This window comes from Amblyomma americanum, chromosome 3 (genome assembly GCF_052857255.1).
Source record: "Amblyomma americanum isolate KBUSLIRL-KWMA chromosome 3, ASM5285725v1, whole genome shotgun sequence".
NCBI lineage: Eukaryota > Metazoa > Arthropoda > Arachnida > Ixodida > Ixodidae > Amblyomma > Amblyomma americanum.
Window position 1 is genome coordinate 131882075 of NC_135499.1, and position 14778 is coordinate 131896852.

A 14778-nucleotide genomic window follows, 5' to 3' on the forward strand; every position below is an offset into this window, starting at 1 on the left:
TGAGGCTAGATGCACACAACTTAGTTTTCAAGAGTGATCTGTGATTAGGTCGCACCGTTAAAGTTGTCAGTCACGATCACTCATTTCTTTGATGTTTTTGCAAAAAAGCGTTACCAACTAGAACTAAGCCACTGGCACATACATATTTTCTAGCGGCGTAGTTCTAATAAAACATGCAGCAAAAAAACAACTTGTTGGTTTATCGAACCGTTAGGCAGGGTGCGGGCACATTATTTCTGTATTTACGATACCAGCACACGCTGATGAATTGCTTAGGTCATTTCGTGGTGCCGTTTACGTCACGAAAGTTTGAATATACAAGGTTTTAAACACTACTATGAGGTCAACAATCTGTCTAGTCTTGCACGTGCAGAGTCATAGCACCTTGACCTCTGCCGTTTTCATTGCTGACAGAAATGCTGCCAATCCTGGTACCAAAAGCTGCATAGAACTGATGACCTTAGATACCACACCGAACCGGCAAATTCGACAACTTAAGTGAATTGTCTTCTCTTAGTAGTTACCGTCACGTTATATTGGAGTTGACTTCCCATGGCGTTCAAATTTATTGCGCCATGATTATCGCGTAGAAAGCAGGACACTGAATGACAAGTCAGCTGTACGAGGTTATTGCATTTACGCTATAAGAACCTGCTCTTTTAGACCAATTGAATTAAATCTTCCTCGATGTCAACGGGCCTCATTACAGAGGTTGTATGCCTGCTGTTTCCTCCCCATTATATCCAATAAGTGCTACATAGCTGAGCTTCTCTTTGCAGGTGGAGACATGCTTGAATAGGCAGCACGCGCAGTAGTAGTTTAATGTGATGTAAGGTTTGAAAGTAAATGGATGAAAACTACAAAAACAGTTTGGGCCTGAAAGGAAAGTGAAAGATTTGTATTATCCCTCCGCGATTGAATTTCTTACAGACGAAAAAAAAAGCAGCCTTAATGAATACATGCAAGAACGATTGCAGTATGAGAACAGGGCTCTATGGGGCTTAACACGCTACCTTGCAGTCCCGATCATGTCTATAGTGACTACGTTCTTTTTCCAAAGTTGAGGAAATTCCTGCGTGGGCAATGATTTCCTCATGACGAATGGAACGCTGAGTGAATGCAAAAAGTGAGCGCCGTGATTTGAGCACACTCTGAAGCTTGGTGTTCTTTATTGCAGCTATTGCTTCGGCGTCAGCCACTGGTTGGTCTGCAGTGGCATATACGAAGAACATTCGCTACGTTTCCTATCTGAACATGACCATGTCAGAAAACTGAGCTAATTGCTTTCCATCGGAAATCCCCTTCAGCGTACTACACCCTCTTAAGCTTGCAGTGATCGGAGGCCTTCAGAATAGGAGACTTGTTCTTGCAGCACCAGCAAGTATCCTTTCTTGAGGGCATTAGATCACTGTGCACGAACTGGGGGAAGTGTGCTGAAGTCAAGGGCGATTCTGCTGAAAGGCAGTTAGCTTAATTTCCTGACAAATTACGTTAACGCCCCTTTGTATATGCTGTTGCAGGGCAAGCGGTGGCAGACGCCAAAGCAACAGCTGCAACAAACACTACTAAAGGCCAGAGTGGGCTGAAGTCAGGACGCTCATTTGCCGCAAGCACTGAGCGTTGTATTTATTGTACTATCTTTGCAGAACAGTCTCCAAGAGTGCCAAGCTTTCACAGCGAAAACTGAAGATGCTCAAAAGTGCTCGTACATATTCGGTATTATCTAAATAAACATTTACAACAGTGCAAAGTGAGTGATTTACACTAGTATGGACATATAGAAGGCTAACTTAAAATGCCCTCTCTAGGAGAAAAAAAAGTCAGTCTTCTATTTCAACTGTTCAGTCATTTGTTCGCGTTGCGCCTTGATGACCTTAGGTATAATTCTCATCCAAATGATCAAAAATGCTATTGCCGAAGCACAAAGAAACTACTCCCAAAATGTGAAGCCGTTTGGTTGAGGCGGAACATCTTAACCTAGTAAATGCAAGCAACGTAAGGGAATGAATTCTGTTTTCCGGCGGTCGAAAACGTCAATTTTATGACAGTATATCTGAATATGTCGTACACATTCACAGTGTAGTTTAATTCTTCATATGTCCTTCATCTAATAGAATGCCAGGTGATTAAAGCTTAGTTGAACTGCGACCTGCTGCGAACGTGAATCAAACAGGTGGCCCTCTCCGCCGTCAGGCAACAGAGCTTTAAAGCAAAGCCAAATCTTACGCACAAAAAAAAATTGTTGCTAACAGTGCCAATCTTTTTGAATGCAATGGTACTTACCTTATTTGTTTTCAACGTAAATCTCTAGCAGACTGGAAAGCCTGGAAGCGCGTTCAGTTATCGACCACATAAGCAAGGAAGACGTCATTGCACAAATTTTTTGATCAAAATAGAAGACAGTCATTTTAGCTTAAAAGAGCAACGCTCGTATTAATTGCGGAGAACTTAGGAACAGACATCGACGCGTGCAGCTCTTATAGTTCATATTTACCGTTGAACATTTTTTTTCTGCTGATTAAGGCGTAATTAGTAGGGCAAGGTCTCACCTGTTTCAGCGTCGAATATTCCTTTGTGGAAAACGATCAAGAGCACGCTCCGGTTTCCTCTTCCGTCCGCAGCGCAAATGTGGCAGCGTACGCATCCAGGTTTCATTGCACGCACATCTAGATTAGCGCGAATATTCATTTAGGGTAGAAGCACTGCGTTGCATCCCAATGGGCCCGTGATGCGACGCAAGTGGGCGACCTCAGGCGTCGTCTTTATCCGCCGCGTGTTGAGCCAGGCTTGGCGCTGCTGCCGCCGCCGCAAACAAAACAGCCCGCTCCGGTATCCAACACAAGTGTCGAATAAACCGGCCAGGAGGGGCGAACCGAGCGAAAGCGGGGAGCAATCACGTGGCTCGCGACCGTTGCCTCAGGTGTCCGCAAGATGGCGAGCACGGCGCGAGCGACGCCGACGCAGGACCGAGCGGTTTTCGCCCGCTTCGTGGATAGCAGTCGGCGCGCGGCTCTCGTACGCGGTGGACGCGCGCACACGGCGTTGCAGAGGTCCACAGATACCATTGAGATCTTGGATAGTTTAGGAAATAAAGATTAGTGTAAAGTCTATGGGCAACGACATGTCCGTGAGCTTGTTATGTGACGTGTGACAGTGAAACGACATCGCAGTTCTTTATACCACAAACTTCAAGAGGGAACAGCAAAACGCTTGAGTGCGCTGACCGAAGTTTGAGAAGAGGTCTTCTTTTCATCTGGATGAAAGACTTAGTGCACGAGCACGAAGCTTTTACGTGTCGAAAATAACACGTCCTTCTTATGGCTGATCGCCCTCATTGGTGATGCTTGTCCGCTTTTCTGGACCTTAAATAGCCACCATTATTTGTAGTTATGACCTTGCCGTGCGTTACTTCAACATAACTGCGAAATTCTGGATGTAAATTGTGGAAAAAGTACCAGCTGCAGAGGTTCAGAGTCTCTGGCGCTCTGACTCTGAGCACAAGGTGGTCAATATCTGGCCATAGTGTCCGCATTTAGTAGCAGGCGAAAGGAAAGTACGCGCGCCTACTGAGATTGCTCTGTAAGCTGAGGAATTTCCGGTTCCCAAATGTAATCGGGAAGCAACCGCTGCGGTGTTCTTTTGAGCAACTGATCCATGCCGGAAGTGACCGTTTAAGAGGGCTTTTCTTTTTCTTTTTTTTTTGCAGCGCAAACACTTTCTTTGCGACTTTCAAAAGCCCATTAATCGAGGGATATGCCGTACACAAACCATGAACGCAATGTTCCTCCCATTTTACTGCACTACTGAATTTCTCTATTATATAGTGAATCTATCTAATTAACACTAAAGTTAGAATTAAATGCACTAGTTCGAAGCAATGGATTTTTTAAAAAGTAATTCACTAGGTAGCCTCACGAAGAGTCAGATATATGTGGAGCACTGAAAACACTTGGCTTCTTTTCAAGGCTTCATTTCTTTGAGGTTTTTTCTTTATATCTGAAGTTAAAATTCATGCTCTAGGTTTATTCATGCACATGCAATTAGCGTACGTTATGTCTGTGTATTGAGTTAGTGCGTTTTAAATAAACCAGCTGCCATACGAAAAAGTAAATTGAGATAATGACGGGTTTGACAAATCAGACAATAGGGCTTTACTTTATGAGGATGAGCCTGCAATAATTTGAAAATAAATACAGGTCAATTTCGACCACAACAGCAAGAAGAGATGCAAGAACGTTAAGTAACCCACCTATGACTTAGCCACTCCGACACAATACCTTATTTTGAACACCTAAGTGGCAGCCGCGCTCTGAATAAAATTTGTTATTTCTGTTTCCAGGCTCCGCCAGTCTTTCGCTTAACCTGACACCCTGATCAGATCGGATCAATGTTAGGCCAGAATATTATCTTAACTCCGCATTTTCATATTTCTGATGGAACACCACGCGAGTCATTACTAGCCTACCCCGAGTAACTCCTATTGGTCTGCTGCAGGAGTATGCGCCGCTCAACACACTGGAAGATTTAATCAACCAGCGACAAACCAATAGAATACGAAATGTTTCTCTTCGTCCGATGTTCGAGCCTCAACCACCTACACGGGGCTACGGTCACATTACATCAAACAAGCCTGCTCGTCGTAGGAAGTCGGAGTTCTCCCCTCCGCCATTACCCCCAGCTTTTTCTATGCAACATGATGGCTGGATCTTTTACACCGATGTCGCTATAACCAAGACAGGGGGATCAACTGCTTTTATAAGCCCGACACACCCTCAACTCTACAGCCACCAAATACACTGTACTGACACTTCATCACCTCTTGCCTTGGAGCTGCAAGCGATTTTAAATGCCATAGCAGCTTTGCCTGACGACCCTCCTTATAACCAGGTGCACCTATTTACTTATTCACAAGAACCTCTGAAGCATCTAAAGAAATTCCGTGGTACCCTTCTGGTTTCCCAGGCCATACATGCTGCTTGTCAATCTAACCCGGTGCCAATACTCATCCACTGGGTTCAAGCTCGCACAGATGTCCGTAGCATCGCACCTGACATGATACCTCCATTAATAGACGTTCCACAAACTCCCCCTGCCTCTTTGTCACCAGATCCACTTCTGACACATTTAACATCTTCAGCCTTCCTAAGGCAGCGTACACGTGTTCTTATTCCCCCGTGTACCTACCCCCTTCCCCCCAGCCTATCACGGGTGGAGGAGGTCTCTCTGAGGCGGCTGCGGGTCGGAGTGGCCCTTACGCCTGCAGTTCGCCACCAGTGGCAAAGCGAGAAGATTCCTGCGCCGGAAAATGCCCTCACTGCGAAACACCCGCTTCTGACACCACTGTTCACCACCTATTGTGCACATGCCCAGGAACTTCGCTGGTGCGCGCTCGCATTCGTCAAGAGGCAGGCCTGTTTTGAAACAATGACTCAGATTTCCACTTGTGGCTAACGAAAAACATGACATGAACCCGCTGGGAGGTTCAGCTTGTTACCATTTAGACACTAGTGTGGTTGATAGGTTCTGCAGCAGTAGTAGTGGACGACCTACTGTAGCAGAAAGTGAGATTCTGTCGCATCAACATGATGAAAGAGCCTGTGTCCTTTCAAAAGAACGGGTACAACAGAGTTAAAATGCCATGATTGCATGGATAACTGGACTCAAAGATGCTTGGCTGTTTTATGGTTGCATTGAAATGAGATATTATGAGATGCATCGCCTCTCATTTGGAACTCATGTGAACAGACAATGCTGGAATGATGTGCTGCTGCCGAATGTATTTGTTTTAGAAGGAAATAAAAATCCATGCACTAAAACTTTGTTCCAGTTATGTCGCCAGTAGCACCAACGTTACAAAGCTGCCCCCTAAGGTGGAGTGATGCGTGAGTTGGCACTTTTACACGCCGAAGTACGCGGCGCAAGATTTTTCTCACCGGACAAGATCGCCGACTCGAAGGTGACATTTTTTTGAAAGCGAGGCGAATCCACGCTTACTGCCTATGTCGGAGGAGGCAAACAGCATTTGAAAGCAGCTCCTACTAAGTGAAATGTGCAGGCTAACCATAACTGCGTACATAAGAGAAAAAATATAAACAAAATATTAAACTTAACAAAATGACAGGAAACATGATCGTTAATACCCAAACATTTCACTTCCTCCTAATGTAAAGTACCGCAGCAGTGGGCGATTGTTTTGAGCATCCGACTCATACTCAGGAAGTGTGGGGTTTGATCCCTGGTATCGACAGGTGCTCAACAATTTCCTGTGGGTACAAGTTCTCTTGGACTGGTACTCGTCTTCTCTTGAGTGAATTTTTTTTTTGGAAAACGGGCACTCGACACAACCATGTCAACAAGGCACAGCGACACTTTCCTCATCTCATATCGATATAGCGACCAACCCGGCCTATGTAAGTTCTTGGAACGGAACAACAGCGTAAATTACAGTGCAGGCTTTTTTGAAAACTTTACATTGCATCTTTCTTTTCCTCCCACATGCTCTCGGCAGAACTGCTGCAGCATTTTCGCTAATCAGTATAGCGAACACCCTTTGCATCCAAGCAGTAACGAGCAATTGTCGTTTAAAATAGTATACAGACAACAAAACTAAGAAGTTTGCACACTGTACGTAATGTTTTCTGCAACCTAAAAAAAAAACCTGCGACCGCAATTTCATGCAGTCTTTAAGGAAAACGCTCTACAAGAGCGCGTAGTTTGGTAGTTAATTCCACTACGCGAAAATAACTGTTCTAATGAACGAATATGATGCCAGGCGCCTAATGTGCACTTTGAGGGTCTGGTTTAGGGGTTGTGCGATTAGTACTTTTTAAAAATCTTATCTAATACAAATATTGTAGCTAAAAAGCGAATTGAATCTGTATGGAATAAATTTACGGATTATCGGGACTATTGCGAATTTTTGTGCCGAAGAAAGAATCGCAAGAAGTAGCGAGGCGTCCACTGCGGCGGGATGGTAGGATGCATTAACTTATGTGGTTACAGCTCTAGATGGCGAAATGAACAACACTGATCTCAACTAGAGGGTATGCAGCACTAAGTCAGTATAGGCAAGAGGCCTTTGCGACCACCATGTCATGCTTATTGTAAAATAAGCATTTGCTACTGATGACAGCAGCTAGTAGACTAGAGCCACGTATCAGGAAGCCTCAGGCAACATCAGCCTCCCTAAGTGAGAGGGATGAGAGCCACGTATCAGCTATTACTGCTCAAGTCGGCATGAAGACATGGTTTGCTAAACCTGCCTGAGCACTGCCGCGTCACCTCACACTGGGTACCACATACAAGCATTAAGAAAGGCGCTAAACTAATAGACAATGCCGTGGAGCTCAGTCCTCGATTCCGTGTGAATAAATCGGGGCTGCGTGCTCTGCAGCATCGAAGTAGACTTTGTTCTGTACTAGTCGTTGAAGGAAGCTACAACGCGCCTCATTCTAACTTGATGCCCAATAAAAAAATCAAATCAAAATATATTTTCACTTTTCAATACAGATGGATTGATGGAAGGGTTGTAGAAGAGAGCTGACCAAGTGCAGTTTGATGAGTCTAAATACCTAATCTTTCACCAGGGAGGCTGTACTAAAGGAGATGCAGTTTTAAAACAAACGTAAATATACTGAGGAATCACACAGAATAAACGAACCCACGACATCTACTCATAAACATCTACACATAACAGTAAACTTGAGCCAAGTTATATATATAGATTGTGCAAAGTTCTCTGTGAGAACAGAAAAACAAATAAAAATTAATGCGATCATAGTTATTAAGAAGACGAAAGTGTGTAATGAACGCATTCTTTTGCAAGATTCAGTCGAGGTGTCGGCCCTACTCATTCCTCGTCATGTCTGGTTGAATAGCCTAATAGATTTTTTCCTAGTTCAGCTATTTTCCTGACGTTGGTTATATTGTTCATAATTCCTGATTTAATGATTACACTAAGACAATATTTATAAATTATATGCTTTAACCTCTCTGAAATGACTGAAGAAAGCTGCACTCGAGAATCGGTACGATGATTTATATGCATCTCGGAGATACCTCTGTTGGAGTAAATGAATGCGTTTAAGTTTGGTGAATGTTATAGTACCCGAGACTAACAAGTAATCGAAAACCATTTCAGAATTGGAGAGCAAATTTGATTGGTTTCTGATAACTTTAAACTCGCCGTATTTAATTTGTTCAACTAGTGAAATAATGGGATAACTGATTCGCTATTCGAAAATTTGGAATATTCGCAGACCCTTAGCCCGCTTAAAAAGTATTTCGATTAGGGCTATTCTTAACTCGTGAAGTTTATATAGTAGAAAATTTGCTTGCTATAATTAGGCTTTAGTTCTTTGGTTACAATTCCGGCAGTGGCGTGCGTTCTTACACGAATTTCCACGCCCTGGCATTGCTGTTACCGCGGAAGAAAATCAAGGTGTGGTCGCCATCGTCAACTTAGGTGTCCCTGCAGAAAATCTTGGCGCAGCTGATCTTTGCTGGTGTTTTAGTTTTCTCATTTCATTCTTAAGCGGCAACACTCCAGGTCACTCCTTTGCACTGTCCTCACCAGTATAGACATTTTATCGACATAAAAGACACATACCTTGACAGAGCAATAGAACCCACTGCGTCGATTTAATCCTAAGGTAGCCGCTTCAGTTCAAATCTTCCGAGGAAGCATTCCTGTTGAAGACAAAAGAAATGGCAGTGTACTGACGGCTTGCAAGCTAAACACCACGTCGTCTTTATTCTCAGTTCGAATATATAGACCATGCAAAGTCTTAGTTGATGTGGAACGCTCAACAACTTGAGCTCAATGCGGACATGTGTAGAAAAGGCAAACGGTCTACAAGAGGTGCATTGGCAGCTATGTGTAAAAAACCGCCTGTGCGGATGAACACTTTGCTCCAAGCCCACTTTATCGCAGTTCAGAAGCTCCGTACTATCCCATGTGTTTACCGACCGGCTTCGACATAGTTGAATAGGTAGTTTACGTGTAAGTGAAGGTATAGCGGCCAATTGAAAAACCTTTTATTGCCTGGCAACAAGTAAGCCTAACATGCCAAATTAAATCTCCAGCGTTCTTAAAGTGAGGGAAAAAAAATGCCAAGTAGACCTGAACGTCACACTTCTATCAAAATGAATGGCGCTTGAAGAAGTGAACAATAAAAAAACTTTCCTTCCGTCACGTTTACTTGTGATCAAAAATAACATTTTTATTTCTCGCACCTTCGTTTCAATCTTACGTGCATATTCCGTGTCAAAAAATGCGTGGAGGTTGACAGTAGCTTTTAGAAAGAAGCTCTTTGCGTCCATTCCTGCGTTTCGCGACGTCGCTGGTGTCTCTCGTAACCAGCTGCACAGCTGGGCCAGCGCTCTGCTCTAGTTGCGCGCACTCCTGGCGCCATTTCTCCCGCACGCTGAAGCCGAAACGCATAGCCGCATAGCGTAATGTAGGCGCGCGGCGCAAACACCAGCTGCGTGCTCTAACGTCTCTTCGCGCATGCGCACAACTAATGAGGCGGGTGGTGTCTGCTCCGCCGTCGGCGCAGCGGGGGGGCGCGCGGCGCGCACACCAGCTGCGGGCTATGACGTCACTCCGCGCATGCGCACAGCTGGCGGAGCGGTGGTGTCACGGCTCAGCGCGCAGCCAGGCTGACCTCGCGAGTGACTGGCGCAGTGTAGCTATCGCTACAAAATAAAGTTTATTTTTTCTGCCAGAACCTCACCTCACCACCAAATCTCTAAACATGCAGAGCTCCCAAGGCTGTGTAAGCATCTCTGCTGGGATATTTGCACGAGACTTTAGGTCTCTGGGTACTCTGCGAAAAAGAGTACGGACTGATAATCATACATCCGCATATGTTCTGAGTGACAAATAAGGATCGGAAAGGTCATATTAAACCACAGGAAAGACAATTTTGAGGTACTTTGTTCATAACCTTTTACTCAGTGTTTGAACGCAAAAAAAATAAATGTCAAAGAGCAGGCCGCAACCGCAATAGCAGGGCTGCTTGATCAGCAATCAATGATTTGGAGTGCACCCTTCACGATTCGGGAGCTGTCGCAGATGAACGCAGGTTTTTTCCGGCCCCGACGACCACAGTAACGTCGAAAGAGCAACCTTCTTGATGTGTCTTGTATGTGCGTCTTAGCGCGTATTAGCCTTGTATGTGCGTCGGACTAATCAAACAAACAGGCCGTGCCCAAGACTGCTGACATGCGATAGCCCGTGGGCATCAAATATGTAGTGCCGAGGAAGAACCGTGAACGAAAATCTCTTCCGCAGTCTGGCTAACGAGGTGAGCATTAGTTTTTCTGATGGCGTCCCCACGCGCAAGTAGTACGGTGCTGAGGCGTAACTGCATTTCCGTATCCCATTTCGGGATTCCTGCTGTTGTTGTCCGGCCTCAGGAAATACGTTCGGCCCTCGCATCTCCCCGGGAACCCGACACGGGACGTGGGTTTTGTCTGCGGAAGAAGCTTGCGAGCTCTTTGAATGGTACAGCGATTATGAGAAGTTGGACAATTCGCGCTGACACATTTACTGGAAGTTCATATGACAAGCACGATGTCTACGCACGAAAATCTGCAATATTACTGCTGGTTACTACAACCTTATGCTGCCTGTTTTTTTTTTTCGTGCATCAAATAGGAACCCTTGAAAGCTCAAAAATGAAGGTTGAGTTCCTGAGGTCAAACGGAAACAAAAGTGCTTGTCAGTAGCCTATAAGCTAAAGACTGAAAAGCTTCATGCACTTTTGCTTTTTTTTAGACTACCGTTAGATGTATCACAGCGGTTAGCCTACATATAAAAGATAGGGCGGCAGTGGTCGAAGAATAGGAAGTCAGGGAAGATTTGCATAGTGTCATGTACACATAGTGCAAGAACGTCTCCAGAATTTTAATTTCGCTTCCATTATATAGTACGCTCCCATCTACAGGTGAAGATGACGTCACTCTGCTCGGTGCGTTAGAAGGGATAATGTTTCTTACACAGCACATCATTACTTATCGCTATCGAGAAAACGAGCGATTTCTGTCATTTTTCACCAATTTTGAAAATCGTGGTTCATTGCAGAAAACAGTGATGACTGCCTCGCATAGAATATTGAGATGACGAGTACGCGCGCACGTATAACACTGTGAACATGTTGAATACGGCACTAACGTCCACTTAATGATTTTAATGACGGCACTTTCGAATAAAAAATGAGCTGACGCGTCGATTGATTACGTTCAGAGCATAACTATCGCCATCTATTAACAGGCTTATTTTACAGGAACAGCAATGTTCACCTCATTCTGGGGAACTAAGAGACTCCAATTTCCAAAATAAAAGCATATCCCCAGGGCCAGTGCGTGACTCTGACGGGCTGAAGGTTTCCCTTTGAAAATTCACCCCTCTTTCTTTTGTGTTTATTTCAGCACACACTTTTCAGTTTTTGTGCTACTGCTATTTTTCTCGCTTGAAATAGTGTTTTCTTCAGTGATGATTGCTGTATTCCTGTGCCTTCAAAAGTCACTTAGAGCTTATCTTGGCCTCTTTTTAAGCGTGAACAGTTAGTTTACCAGTACATAGCTAACAAAAACGGTCATTCTTATAAATGTGGAAGTGCAATAACCGTTAAAAGAAAGCAATGCAAGTTAAACGATGAAGGTGTGACACAGAAACACAAATGGAAGTTTGTTCTAAAAAATCGGTTAGCGGGTTATCGTTAGATGGTTGGCCTCAGTTAAGCGGGAGGTGGGGTACAACGTGCTCTGTGTATTGACGGTAGCGATTTAACTTTCGCTGAACCGTTGAAGTAGCCGGAACGTGACGCTTTTTCGTGAAGCATATGCACTGTTCCCCGGCAGTGTCTTTACGTGCACTGAAGAAACTTACTTATCCAATTAACCGCCGTAGGCGGATGATGACAGTAAAGAATAGTTCGCTAGAATAAGGCCAGCTGTAGAGCTATCTGGTCTGCAGCGACGTATAATTAACGTAGCACTGCAAAGTCTGAGTGCGCAAAACTGCGCCGCTTATCTGACAGTAACCCCGCTTCCTCACGGCGCATGACTTCGTTCATTTTCTGCTTTTACTGAGTGTAACTCCTACTCGTTATCCGGTTAGTTGTAGCGTGAAAGTTAAGGATGCTGACCTATCGCGGCTAAAGCCGAATTTCGAAAATTGAATTAGGAAACACCTTTGCAGTTTACTTTTTTTGTTTCAACCGAAAAGTCCTAACTTTCGATCCTATACTCTTTTACCATGTGCGCTGAGCTTGTTCCTGGTTGTGCGCTGCTGCATCTTCTTTTAAAGTAAAATAATTGCAGGGCTTTGTACAAGTAATTCTATCTGACTGAGATTCGCAAGTCACCCAGAAAGGTTGCCTGCAAAATGTATGCCTTCCCATACCGCTCTCAAATACGGCAAAGAAACTATTTTCTATAACTTTGCTTGCAGTAGGCACAATACTGGTTGCCTATCACATTTTATAATATGCCAAATCCACTTTTAACAAGCTAAGATAATTATGAAAGCAAAAATGTAACTTCTTCCCATGAAAAAGATGCAAATGTCAGATGTTCGCTTGCAATATCGACATTTAAGAATAGGTTGTGAATTTTTTTTTCCCAAGAAGGCAACCTTCGCTAACTAAGCTATCGCAGTGAAAAGTGAGAATAAGTTTTCACTTCAGGCGCATCTGTTTTCGGTCTGCGCTGTAGCGAGTGATGCACGAAGTCATTTCTAGGTGTGGTTCTCATTTATGACGTTTCAGAAATTTTGTGCGTTTATGGCAGGAAATCTGGAGTCGATGTCGCTGCTGGCCCTGCGGTCGTCAGCCGTGAGCGAAAAATCCACAACAATTCTGTGGAGAAACCTAGGGGGTAGGTGGGCCACCTAGGTGAAGCGACCTTGTGATTCATCGCAACCTGCCCAGCAGATTGTAAGCAAACTGCCCACCGTGGCAGGTGGCAGTTCACTCAATGATCGGTCGGGAGCCCTACCGGTGCCAGCACCTGCCATCGCAGGGCCGTGGCACATCGCTCCTTTGCTGCACCACTGCGGCAGAAGTGGTAAGAGAACTCCCAAGGATCTGTTCATGTAAAGAATGAGCAATTTCTCATATATGGACAATAACTCATAAGCTCTATCATGTCACACCCTTTAGGCGTCCCTCCAGTGCTTTCTTCACTTCATCATTGCTGTCAAAAACAATTGTAAAGTTCTGCCTTTTCTTTGCTTTGATCATCTTTTAATGAATGCTTGTTCGTTCTGCACTCCGGCACTTATAGCCAGCAAAACGCTGTCGCATTATCTTAGAGCAGATCTTTCTTTAGGAAGTTTCTGAGTACTGCCATACTCTATCTACTTAAATTTGGCTGCAGTTTTGCTTTCTTCACGCAGCGGAAACTACTCACTTTAATAGTTGCGTTCTTCTGTAAGAAGTTCGTAAGATGAGCTGAGAGAATAAAATATCTAATGCTGAAAGAGGATTTTTCGCCGTACCTTTTGTTATCCTTCAACTTGTTCTTTCAGAACAAATTCAGAACTGCCTCAGAACGGCTTTTCTCGAGAAGTTCACTAATTTAAAATCTGCGGAGGTGTCACGAAAGCAGCCCGCAGTTATGATACGTAATGTATAAGGATAACCATGGCTATTTATTCGCATACAATTTTCGCATGAGAAAAGCAAACACAAATGGGCAGAATTATCCTTCCCTCGCCGACCGTTATCGGAGGTCTCGTCGGCTGGACTTCGTGATTATATTATCATAAAGAGCACGAAACAATACTCCGCCAAGTTACAGACTTAAAGTGGTGAGATCAGTATTGCCGTCTTCGAGGTATTTTCACAGAAACAACAAAAAAGCTACTCCGGACAAAGGCCAAAACTATTTGCTTTACACTTCAAGCCTACGACGCTCTTTCCTAGTTCACGTAATAAGAGGAATATCTGCTGCAACAGCAAAGTTAGAGGAAAAAGAGACGTCTTTCTGTGTATACAACCCTCTTGGGGAGCAAAAGCGGCACGCGTGGATCGTCCCTTACGTTTTTCTGTTTTTTTTCTATCTTGCGCGCGACCAAACACTTTCCAGGTGATGTCTCCTGTTAGCTCAATAGCACCTTCTGCGTCAGGACAGCCTATGTTTGTGTAGCCGTGAGCAGCAGTCAGTACTTCCGGAGGGTACGAAGAAAACGTATGCGCCTTGTTTGCCCGGCGACGGGACGCAATTAGCAAAGTGGGACGGAACACACTGACGCGGCTCGAGGGGCCCGGTTGCGCCACCAACCCACGCTTTCTTCCTACGGTGCTTTCTCGACACGCGAGCACGGAGCAAGGCGTGTTAGAGCTGGGTTAACGGCCGGGGAAAAGTTCATTCAACGACGAAACAATTAGTCACCCGTGTAGGATCGGTATGCTTTCCGGTTAGAGGCTGTCATTTTGCTGGTAGTGGCCCGTGTTAGCTGCATGTTTCTTGTGAAACATTGCCACGTCTTTTATTGGCGGCTCTATAGGGACATAAAAGCACAGCTGCCTAATTGCAATTCAATAACGCGAAATGTGAATCTGATCTTAATGTTTAGACAAACGACGTTTTCACTCGGCGTTAATTTTACTGGCAACATAGGTCGCTGAAAAGAGCTCTTTCCTTGCATCCATGGCGCAAAGCCAGGAAATTAGAGGCAGTCTCCTATGTGCGCGCTAAGGATCAGGGCGCTCATTTTATTTTCAGGTTACATGTAATGGCTGGCTCAAAATTCGCACTCTCCTCGACTTG

At 44.5% G+C, this 14778-nt stretch overlaps 1 protein-coding gene across 1 annotated transcript in view; it reads right to left on the reverse strand.

The window, feature by feature from the left end:
* The window catches only part of LOC144124122 (rap guanine nucleotide exchange factor 4-like), a 396964-nt gene that overhangs the window by 202043 nt on the left and 180143 nt on the right, over positions 1-14778 (reverse strand). Inside the window, exon 3 of the mRNA XM_077656784.1 lies at positions 8609-8688. The gene's annotated coding sequence lies outside the window, so the exon portion shown is untranslated. The remainder of the gene's footprint in view (positions 1-8608; positions 8689-14778) is intronic.